Genomic DNA, 9257 nt, shown 5'->3' with positions numbered 1-9257 from the left:
GTCTAGTCCAAGTGAAATATAAGAAAAAACAATAAAGAATATATGATAGTTTATATATTATGTTAACACTATAAATAAAAAACAACATAGTTGAAGTGTAAATATATGAACACATATTTAATATTATGGATATTATTTTGTAATTGGGTACCAATGATTTCAAAAAATATCATATTTTAAAAATATGATATACTTTTTTTGTGTTACGTAAATAACTTATAATCCAAATAATATGATTCGTAAAAATGGATTATATAAAGTCTGTTAATACATAGCTATAGAGAACCGATTTTAGGGGATATTGTTGGAGACTGAGAAGATATAGATGACGTAATATTTTAGAGTGTGTTGTAAAGGACAGAGAATATTACTTTAGAGGATGGAATTTAGATAACGTTGTTGGAGACAGCCTTACTTTCTTTTCTCGTAATGCATGATTTTTATAGAATGAATGACTCTGTTTTGGTATATATGTGTGTGTTTTTACGGGAGAGTAGAATGCATTAATGTGTGTTTTGGGATATATATATATATATATATATATATATATATATATATATATATATATATATATATATATATATATATATAAGCCCTGGCCTTCCAATAACTAGAGGAAGCGATGTCTCAACAGTACCATCCGGTTCAGTCGCACCAGGTTCGGGCGGCTATAAAAACACCCCCAGGCCACCAAGGATTAGGTTTTATTGGGGGTGGTGGTTACCTCGGGCGTGCGAGCGATAGCGGTGCTTCCTAGGATCGATCGACGGCGATGCTCTGCAGGCGGGCGGGCAAGCACCAACGACGCTCCCGAACGAGCGGCGGTGGAACACTCTAGGCCCAGTGGTGATCGCGGTTGCGCGAAGCGTGGTAGGCTTCGACAGCGGCGGTGGTGGCCCTTATGGAGTGCGGCAGAATCTACGAGGCGCGCACGTGGCGGCGCATCCCAGAGGCGCGAGCGCGACGTCGGCTCCTCAGAGGCGCGCGCCCTGGAGTGGCGCACGCTGGCGTCCCACCTCCCGCGACGATGCCAGCCTTCCCTAGGCGCGAGCGACGACGATGGACTTCCCTAGACACGGGCGGTGGCGGATCGACGACCCTACTTTTATACTATTTTGTATACATATTTATACAAACATCAATATGTTTTTATGCTACATTGTCAGTTCATGTCTCCTCTTCCATATTTTGTATGTTTATAATATTTCTATTCACATTTTATGTAAACTTTTGTTGATTTTTACGTAGTGTACCGCAATGCATAAATACCTTCGACATGTAGCATAATTATTATCAGTATATATCATAAACTGTTTCTAACGAGCCTAACTGCTTGGCTGTTAGAGAGATCCTATATTTATGGACGAAATAAAGCATTGAAAATCATATTTTTTGTTTCCATGCATGTCAATCCATTTCCTTTCAACTTACATTCTTGTCATCCTAAATTTGTGTGCATGCAACAGAAAACAGATTTTGTACACTGTATACAGCAGTGCATAAATACATTCACCATATACTATAATTAGTCTCAGTATATATCATAAACTAGTATTAACGAGTCTAGATGTATGGCTGTTGAAGAGATCATATATTTATGGAGGAAATTAAGCATTTAAATCAGATTTTTTTTGTTTCCTTGCATGCTAATCCATTTTCTTTCAACGCACATTCTTGTCATCCAAAATTTATGTACATGCAGAAGAAAATAGATTTTTTACGTGGTGTACCACATTGCATAAATATTTGTAACGTGTAGCATAATTAGTATCAGTATATGTCATAACCTGGTTCTATCGATCCTAACTGCATAGCTATTGTAATGACCTTACTTTAATTGAGGAAATAAAGCATTTAAACCATGTTTTTTTATTTCCATCCATGCAAATTCATTTCCTTTCAATGCACATTCTTGTCATCCTACATTTGTGCGCATGCAGTACGAAACAGACTTTTTATACGGTGTACCACAATACATAAATATCTACACCGTATATCATAATTAGTATCAGTATATGCCATAAATTGATTCCAACGAGCCAAGATGCATTGCTGTTAGAGAGGACTTATATTTATGGGGAATAAAGCATTTAAATCAAATTTCTTGTTTCTATAGATGTCAATCCATTTCCTCTCAACGCACATTATTTCCATTCTAAATTTGTCCACATGTAGCAGAAAACTGATTTTCTATGCATCATACCGTATTGCATAAATACCTACATCGTATAGCATAATCAGTATTATATATATCATAAAATGTTTCTAACGAGATTAGCTGCATGGCTGTTATAGAGACCCTAATTTATGGATGAAATAAATCATTCAAATCAGAATTTTTTTATTTCTATTTATGTTGTAGTTAACGGATACGCTTTCTAATTTCTCATGCATGCAACTAGAAACAAACTGCACGCATGAAAAGCAATGGGACGTATGCAGGAGTGAGGCTAGGAGACAGGCTCGTCCGGTGGCACGGAGAGAGAGGGGTGTCTGGGCTTCTGTAACTACTAGAAGCACTGGGCTCCCAATATCCCTCCACATATATATATATATATATCTCTACAACTATTATGACCGAACTGTAGACTGCCCCCGCCATCCACTTCGCATGCCGAAAACCCCAACCACTGCCCCGCCGCCTCGATCGCCGCGATCCCCGCCGCCCCGAACGCCACGATCCCCGCCTGCACGCCCGCATGCCGAAAACCCCAACCACCGCCCCGATCGCTGCGATCCCCGCCGCCCCGAACGCCACGATCCCCGCCTGCACGCCCGCATGCCGAAAACCCCAACTACCGCCCCGCCGCCCCGATCGATCCCCGCCGCCCCAAACGCCACGATCCCCGCCTGCACGTCCGCGTGCCGAAAACCCCAGCCGCGCCATCCCTCCGGCCGCGAACGCCGCGAACCCCGCGCGCGATTCGCAGCGGCAAAAGCTGAAGCAAACAAACGCAAACGGCTCATCCCATTCCCATCACATGATTCCCAACTCAGCGACGCATCGCGTCACCGCAATCTCGCAGTCACCCCCCCCCCCCCCCCCCCCAAATTCCCATGTACTCCTCTTGCTCCCGATAATGGCTTGATTTCTCAGTCCGCACTCGTCACTGAGGCTGGGCGCTGACGCCTTCCCCGTTTTTGCAGCTCCGCGACCGCTAGCCGTGAGGATGAGCCTCCTCCGCAACCGCCGCGCCGCCGCCACCGTGGCTGCAGCGGCGGCGGCGGCGGGAGGAGGGGGGTACCCGGAGCCGCCGGCTTACAACATCATCCCGATCCACGACGTGGTGATGCAAGGGGAGCACCCGTCGCTACGGTTCCCGGAGGTGCGCGCGGCCGTGGAGGCGCTGGCGCACGCGGCGGACCTGCCGCCGCCGCCGCTCGCCCGCGCCTGGGACGCCTTCCGTGCCGACCTCTTCGACTGGCTCGGCGCCACCTTCGACTTCCAGCTCGACAACGTCCGCAACCAGCGGGAGCACCTCGTGCTCCTCCTCGCCAACGCGCAGCTCCGCGCAGGCGGCACCCTCCCCACCGACCACCCCGCCGACGTGCTGCACCACTCCATCGCGCGGGACATCCGGAGGAAGCTCCTCAAGAACTACAAGACCTGGTGCTCCTACCTCGGCAAGAGGCCGCACGTCCATGTGCCCAGCGGCGGACGCCGTGTCGCTCAGGGGGTCGGCCCTGACACACGCCGCGACCTACTGTACACCGCCCTCTACCTCCTCATCTGGGGCGAGGCGGCCAATTTGAGGTTCATGCCGGAGTGCCTCTGCTACATCTTCCACTACATGGCACTCGATCTCAACCATGTCATCGACCAGTCGATTGATATCGAGACTGGGCGACCATCAGTTCCTGCGGTGCACGGTGTGGATGCTTTCCTTGACAAGGTTGTGAAGCCGACATATGACGTGCTCGAGGCTGAGGTGAAGTTCAGCCGGAATGGGACCAAGCCACACTCGGCCTGGAGGAACTATGATGATGTGAATGAGTACTTCTGGAGCCGCAGAGTTTTCAGGCGGCTCCAGTGGCCCCTGTCACCAGCGAGGAGCTTCTTTATAAAGCCAGGAAACCCCGGGCGTATTGGCAAGACTGGTTTTGTTGAGCAGAGGTCGTTCTGGAATGTGTACCGCAGCTTTGATCGGGTATGGGTGATGCTCATTCTGTTCTTTCAAGCAGCAATGATCGTTGCATGGGATGGCCACACTCCGTGGTTTAGCCTACGCTACCGTGACATCCAGATCCGGGTGCTGTCTGTGTTCATCACCTAGGCTGCGCTGCGCATTGTGCAGGCAGTGCTTGATGCAGGCACACAATACAGCCTCGTGAGGACGGATACCATATTTCTCGCAGTACGGATGGTGCTCAAGGTGCTTGTTGCTGTTGGGTGGACTATCACATTCATTGTGCTCTATGTTCGAATGTGGAATCAGAGGTGGCATGACCGCAGGTGGTCTTTTTCTGCCAATTCCAGGGTGTTAAACTACCTTGAGGCAGCTGCTGTGTTTCTCATCCCACAGGTGCTTGCACTTGTGCTCTTCATCGTCCCATGGATTTGGAATTTTCTGGAGAAAACCAATTGGCGAATTCTATATGTGCTCACCTGGTGGTTCCAGACCCGTACATTTGTTGGACGTGGTGTGAGGGAGGGCCTTATTGATAACATTAAGTATACCACATTCTGGGTGTGCCTTCTCACTGCTAAATTTAGCTTTAGTTACTTTCTCCAGATTAGGCCGATGGTGAAGCCAACAAAGACTATTCTCAGCCTCCATGACATTCGGCGTAACTGGTTTGAGTTCATGCCTCACACAGAGCGAATTGTTGTAATCTTTCTGTGGGCTCCAGTTGTTCTTATTTATCTCATGGATATTCAGATATGGTATGCGATCTTCTCATCACTTACTGGGGCACTTATCGGGCTGTTCTCACATCTGGGGGAGATTCGCAGTGTTGAGCAACTGCGCTTGAGATTCCAGTTCTTTGCAAGTGCAATGCAGTTCAATTTGATGCCAGAGGAACACCTGGATGCTGTGCACGGTGGCCTCCGAAGCAAGCTGTATGATGCTATCAATCGGCTGAAGCTGAGATATGGCTTTGGTCGGCCGTATAGGAAGATTGAAGCTAACGAGCAGGGCCGTGCCAGTAAAATCCGAGGCCCTGTTCGAAAAACATAGTAATATAAAACTTTTAATTTATTACATAGGTATCTAGCAATAAAAAATATCAGAAACCATATGTATTTAACCTTAATTTTTACTTGAACAACATATTCTTCTGGTGGTTCTTAAAATTAATATTTTTACTAATATATTCATATTAATCTTCTCTGACATTTCCACATTTAGCTAATACTGAAGGAAAGAAATTATCAATTCATAATATAAACTAGAAAAGTTGAAGGAATATATAAATAAATTAAAAAAAATAAAAAAATACCTTGCATATGGACGTGCACTCGTGCAGCAGCCATGGGATCATTTGCAGTTTGTGTGTTGTACCGTAGTTTACTATTTTACTTGTTTCAACTGTTTAGTCACAATGCACAGCAGTAGATGTAGCGATGTACGTATACGACCATATAGGGTACAGAGTTGTGGCACCCGCAGCCGCAGCCCGCAGTGCGGCACCTGCACCGTCACTGTTGTGGCTGCGTCGAGCTGTGGCATGGTATACTGAGTACTATACGGTAATACATAAGGACAGTGTCTATACATGCTTCAAACTGGCTCACTGAATTAAGGAGTGACACAATTTTAGAGGCCCTGTCAGAATTGGAGGCCCTGTTCTGTCGAACAGTTTGCACCCCCTCTCGCACGGGCCTGCTAACGAGGTGGAAGCTAAGAGGTTTGCGCTGATATGGAATGAGATTATTCAGACATTTAGAGAAGAGGACATCATTAGTGACAATGAAGTTGAGCTTCTTGAGCTACCACCAGTTGTGTGGAAAATTCGTGTGGTGCGGTGGCCATGCTTCCTGCTAAATAATGAGCTGCTTCTTGCTCTTAGTCAGGCAAAAGAGCTATGGTCATGTGGGGGAGTGGTAGACGAATGGAATTTAATAGGGTGAGTGAAGTACGTTTGGTTCATGTTCAAACATACATTTCAGTTACATAATATAAATTTGACGTTATGTTCTCTTATGTCTTTGTGTGTAGGATGCAAAGATTCTTCGAAGGAACTTTGTAATTGATCTATTAAGTTACGAGGAGAATTCATGCCGCTATGCTATCCCTCCAAACATACAACAACGACTTATCAGTATCGCTAAAAAAGATTAGATTAATGTACGGTTGTCGACATATTTGACTATTATTAAAAATTGTAAGACATCATAATTTTAATTGAGGTTGCATCAATAAACAGGTTGATGTAGACCAATATGGTTTGTGTGTGGTTTACATGTTTTAAATCTCTACTAACTATTAAGGGCAGTGTACTAAATCCATTTTACATCTTGTCATCTACACGCGAAATCCATTTTTTCTATTGATGCACCTAGATACCAAGCTCACCTATTTTGGTTGGAGTTGGAAGTTTTAGATAGGAGGAGCAGAGGGTGATCGAGGTGCAGATTAGGATGTGGCAGCAGGGGGTACAGGACAATGTAGAGCAGATGAAGGACAAGCAGACTGCAACTTTGGATGATGTACTAGCATCAGCACAAGTTGATTCGTGCAATACCGATGGTGCATCAACAATAGGCGTGTAGAACTACATATTTTCCATGTCTTCTTTTTCTCGTGTATTATGTTGTTTGATGTTCAATCGTGTTGACCCTATTTGTTCTTTTGACAGTCGCAAGTAGTTCGTGAGGCAGCTATACTCAGCACAAGTGTAAGATGAACAAGCACAAGCTCCGCAAGCTCCAGAAGCGACTTCGCCGCCACACATGAGAGCTCTCTCCTATCCAGTTCGAGGTGATAACATTGTGTTTAGTTTCTCTGATAGCGTCTTACCATTAGCTATTCCGTATCTAGATAAAAGCCTAATCCATAAAGAATACTTATGTTTACCAATTACTCCCATGTACCGATTGTTAAGGAGTGGAGTAGTACACGTCCTTACGCACGGGCACACACCTAGTATATATATATATATATAGGGTAAGGCTATTAGGAGCCCTGGGCTTCTATAGCATACAGGAAGCCCTAACCATGCACCACCGTAGCAACCATGCACTATTGTAGCATGTGAACCAACCCACCTCCGCATGCAGCCCACCCCCGCATGCGTCTATTCCTTGCATGTGCCCATTTTGTTGCCAATTGCATGCGCGAGAAATTAGGAAGTGTATCTGTTAACTGCTGCATGCATGTAAATAAAAAAGTGATTTGAATACTTTATTTCTTTCATAAATATAGGATCTCAATAACAACCATGCAACTAGACCCGTTGGAAATATTTTATGAAATATACTGCTACTAACTATGCTACACAGTGTAGGTATTTATGCAATACGGTACGCTGCGTAAAAATTAGTTCCCTTCTTCATGTGACCAAATTTAGGATGACAATAATTTGCGTTGAGAGGAAATGGATTAACATGCATGTAAACAAAAATCTGATTTAAATGTTTAATTTCCTTCATAAATATAGGATCTCTCCAACAGTCATGCATCTAGGCTCGTTAGAATCAGTTTATGATATATACTGATACTAATTATACTATATGGTGAAGTTATTTATGCACTGCGGTAGACTGCATAAAAAATCTGTTTTCTGTTGCATGCGCACAAATTTAGAATGGCAAGAATGTGAGTCGAAAGGAAATCGATTGGCATGCATCAAAACAAAAAATTTGATTTTCAATATTTTATTTCGTCTATAAATATAGGATCTCTACAACAGTCATGCAGCTAGGCTCGTTAGAACCAGTTTATAATATATACTAATACTAATTATACTATATGTGAAATGTATTAATGCAATGCGGTACACTACTTAAAAATCAACAATACATAAAATGGGAATAGAAAAATCATAAACATATAAATGATGGAAGGAGATCCATGAACTGAAAATGTATCGTAAAAACCTAATGACGTTGGCATAAATATATATATAGAAAATATCATAAAAACAGGGTCGTCGATCCGCCACCGTTCACGCCTAGAGAAGTCCTTCGTCGTCGCTCTCGCTTATAGGGAAGGCCGGCGTGGTCACGAGAGGTGGGTCGTCAGCATGCGCCACTCCAGAGCGCACGCATCTGAGGAGCCGACGTTGCGCGCACGCCTCTGTGAAGCCATCGACGCCGTGCCTCCAGATCGGAGACTCGTTGTCGCTGCGCCTCTGGATCGAGGAATTGTCGTCGTCGTGCCACCGGATCCGGGAGCTGTCGTCGTTGCGCCTTCGGATCAAGAAGCCGCTGTCGTCGCGCCACCGGGGAGCCGCCGCCGCCGTGCCATCGGATGAGGGAGCCATTGTCGTTGTGGCTTCGGATCAGAGGGCCACCACCATCACGTCTTCGGATCTGGACGTCACCACCGCCGCGCCTTCGGATTTGGGATCGACCCGTCAGTTGCGCGACCGGAGGCCACCGCCGCCATCGCGCGTGCCTAGGTGGGCGCCCGACGCTCGTGCATCGTGGTGGGGCGTCAAAAACTGAACCATAGCGGCCTAGGGCTCTTTTTATAGACACCGGGACCTGGTTCGGGTTAACCGGATGACAGCATTTGGCCAGGGCTTCACCTAGGTATTAGAAGCCCAGGACTCGTAATATACAATATATATATATACACACAACAACAACAACAACAGCCATGGTACACGCGAATTATCAATTGTCTATTTTTGAACAACAATTTCAAAAGATCATATACCAAAACTCTGATGTACCATGGGGAAATTACTATCGCCACATACTGTAGTTGTTTCTTATTTTCTGAAGTGTGTTTATGTCCAGGTGTGAATGATGATAGTTCGCGCGCGCGCCTTGCTTAAAAATTTCAGATCAGAATACTGCGCCCGGATGGAAAGTGCAGTACACAGGTTATTACATGGAAAGTCCTTCCTATGTATAGGTTACTTGAGCGTGTTAAGACCCAATCAAAACGCAGACATTGTAAATTACTCTCCATTCGTAAAATATCGTCCGTGTAGTTCTACAGAGAAGCATTTATCATTTAATCTATTATAATTAGTCTAATGAACTTTCCCTTTAATTTCTACCTAGTTTGTTGTATATATAGGGCACCAAGACCACCACCACCACGACGTAGCAAGCAGCAATCGATCATAATAAGCACAAGGAA

The 9257-nt window shown here is 45.1% G+C and overlaps 1 pseudogene; it reads left to right on the top strand.

Moving 5' to 3' along the window:
* The first annotated feature begins 3039 nt into the window (after window positions 1-3039).
* LOC103644942 (callose synthase 11-like) lies at window positions 3040-5180 on the top strand (annotated as a pseudogene).
* Window positions 5181-9257: the final 4077 nt, after the last annotated feature.

Source organism: Zea mays, chromosome 1 (genome assembly GCF_902167145.1).
Source record: "Zea mays cultivar B73 chromosome 1, Zm-B73-REFERENCE-NAM-5.0, whole genome shotgun sequence".
Classification (NCBI taxonomy): domain Eukaryota; kingdom Viridiplantae; phylum Streptophyta; class Magnoliopsida; order Poales; family Poaceae; genus Zea; species Zea mays.
The sequence above is the reverse complement of the archived record's forward strand: the minus strand, read 5'-3'. Positions and strand labels throughout refer to the sequence as shown.